Here is a 2,500-nt window from a genome sequence, read left to right as displayed (position 1 = left end):
CGCACTCCAAAAGCGCGCGGATTCGGCGATGGGCACATCCCGCTTCACTCGCCGTTACTGAGGGAATCCTCGTTAGTTTCTTTTCCTCCGCTTAGTAATATGCTTAAATTCAGCGGGTAGCCTCGTCCGACCTCAGGCCGAAAGTAAGGACCGGGACTATTCTTCCCGTTCCGCGCTCGCCGTCGGCGCCGCGCGCCGCCGCGCACCTCGATTCCCGCCCTTGAGCCGCCAGCCGTTGGCCTCTTCGAGGTCGACTCGCCGCCGCCGCGCGGGATTCTGGTCGCGATCGTCGCACATCGTGCCGTGCTGTCTTGAGCGGGACGGGCGCTCGCGCGTCCGACGCCGCAGCAGCCGCGCGGAGAAATCCCCGCGCGGAACGTTTGCAACGCGACCCTGAGGCGGGCGCGGCCCCGGGATTGACCCGAGGCCGCAATTTGCGTTCAGAACGTCGATGCTCAATGTGTCCTGCAATTCACACTAATTCACGCAGCTAGCTGCGTCCTTCATCGACTCACGAGCCGAGTGATCCACCGCCAAGAGCCATCCACGATTGTTTCGCTCGCACAGTGCCTCGCACTAAAGGGTGACAAAATATACCGCGCCGAGCGGTCGGCCAGGCCGACGCTTGAAGCCGGAGCGCGCGGCACCGCGGCACTCGACGCGCAAACATTACCGGGTGACCGAATCGCCGGCCGGCGCGCCGCTCCTCGCGGGTCGGGCGCCGGGTAGCAAAAACTTTTTCTCTCGCTTGTCCGAGTTTCGCGTTCGCCGAAGCGTTTGCGAGACCGTTAATGATCCTTCCGCAGGTTCACCTACGGAAACCTTGTTACGACTTTTACTTCCTCTAAATGATCAAGTTAGATCGTCTTCTCGGACGCCGGCTCGACCGTTGCCGGCCGCGCCAGGTCCAATCGGAGGACCTCACTAAACCATTCAATCGGTAGTAGCGACGGGCGGTGTGTACAAAGGGCAGGGACGTAATCAACGCGAGCTAATGACTCGCGCTTACTGGGAATTCCTCGTTCAAGGGAAATAATTGCAATTCCCTATCCCTAGCACGACCGGGGTTCAGCGGGTTACCCAGACCTGTCGGCCAAGGCGAGCACATGCTGATCCGGTCAGTGTAGCGCGCGTGCGGCCCCGAACATCTAAGGGCATCACAGACCTGTTATTGCTCAATCTCGTGTGGCTAAACGCCACTAGTCCCTCTAAGAAGTTAGACGCCGACCGATTGGGTCGCGTAACTAGTTAGCAAGCCAGAGTCTCGTTCGTTATCGGAATTAACCAGACAAATCGCTCCACCAACTAAGAACGGCCATGCACCACCACCCACAGAATCAAGAAAGAGCTCTCAATCTGTCAATCCTCACTGTGTCCGGGCCGGGTGAGATTTCCCGTGTTGAGTCAAATTAAGCCGCAGGCTCCACTCCTGGTGGTGCCCTTCCGTCAATTCCTTTAAGTTTCAGCTTTGCAACCATACTTCCCCCGGAACCCAAAGACTTTGGTTTCCCGCAAGCTGCCGGAGAGGTCGTAAAACTAACGCCCCCCGATCGCTAGTTGGCATCGTTTATAGTCAGAACTAGGACGGTATCTGATCGTCTTCGAACCTCTGACTTTCGCTCTTGATTAAAGAAAACATTCTTGGCAAATGCTTTCGCAGTCGTTCGTCTTGCGCCGATCCAAGAATTTCACCTCTAACGGCACAGTACGAATGCCCCCGTCTGTCCCTCTTAATCATTACCTCGCGCTCCGAAAACCAACAAAATAGAACCGAGGTCCTATTCCATTATTCCATGCACCATTATTCAGGCGAATCGCCTGCTTTGAACACTCTAATTTTTTCAAAGTAAACGTTCCGGCCGCCGCCGACACTCAGTCAAGGGCACCGGCGGAGAACCGGAGGTGAGGCCAGGACGGCCAGTACACGCCTTGCGACGGACCGGCCGCCTGCGCCCAAAATCCAACTACGAGCTTTTTAACCGCAACAACTTAAATATACACTTTTGGAGCTGGAATTACCGCGGCTGCTGGCACCAGACTTGCCCTCCAATGGATACTCGTTAAAGGTTTTAAAGTGTACTCATTCCAATTACAGGGCCTCGTTTAGAGTCCTGTATTGTTATTTTTCGTCACTACCTCCCCGCGTCGGGAATGGGTAATTTGCGCGCCTGCTGCCTTCCTTGGATGTGGTAGCCGTTTCTCAGGCTCCCTCTCCGGAATCGAACCCTGATTCTCCGTTACCCGTAAGAACCTCGGTAGGCCAGTACCGTACCGACGAAAGTTGATAGGGCAGACACTTGAATGATCCGTCGCCGGTGCGAGACCGTGCGATCCGCAAAGTTATCCAGAGTCACCAAAGGTTGCGGGCCGAAGCCCGGTCGGTTTTTGGTCTGATAAAAGCACGCCTCCCGCGAGGTCGGCGCTTCACGCATGTATTAGCTCTAGCATTTCCACAGTTAACCACGTAAAACGTACGATCAAATGAACCATAACTGATTTA

At 55.8% G+C, this 2,500-nt stretch overlaps 2 non-coding genes and 1 pseudogene across 2 annotated transcripts in view; all 3 read right to left on the bottom strand.

The window, feature by feature from the left end:
- LOC146144294 (large subunit ribosomal RNA) overlaps positions 1-140 on the bottom strand; it is a 3,679-nt pseudogene extending 3,539 nt beyond the window's left edge.
- Positions 141-388: 248 nt separating this feature from the next.
- On the bottom strand, positions 389-542 carry LOC146144293 (5.8S ribosomal RNA). Its single transcript, XR_014498914.1, has one exon. It is a non-coding gene; the product is annotated as a 5.8S ribosomal RNA (ribosomal RNA).
- Positions 543-789: 247 nt separating this feature from the next.
- The window catches only part of LOC146144292 (small subunit ribosomal RNA), a 1,811-nt gene continuing 100 nt past the window's right edge, over positions 790-2,500 (bottom strand). The window contains exon 1 of the ribosomal RNA XR_014500561.1: positions 790-2,500. This exon is cut by the window's right edge and continues 100 nt beyond it. This is a non-coding gene — a ribosomal RNA (small subunit ribosomal RNA).

The sequence above is a fragment of the Ascidiella aspersa genome, chromosome 5 (assembly GCF_963924565.1).
Source record: "Ascidiella aspersa chromosome 5, kaAscAspe10.2, whole genome shotgun sequence".
Taxonomy (NCBI): Eukaryota; Metazoa; Chordata; class Ascidiacea; order Phlebobranchia; family Ascidiidae; genus Ascidiella; species Ascidiella aspersa.
This window is presented reverse-complemented; position numbering and strand designations above follow the sequence as displayed.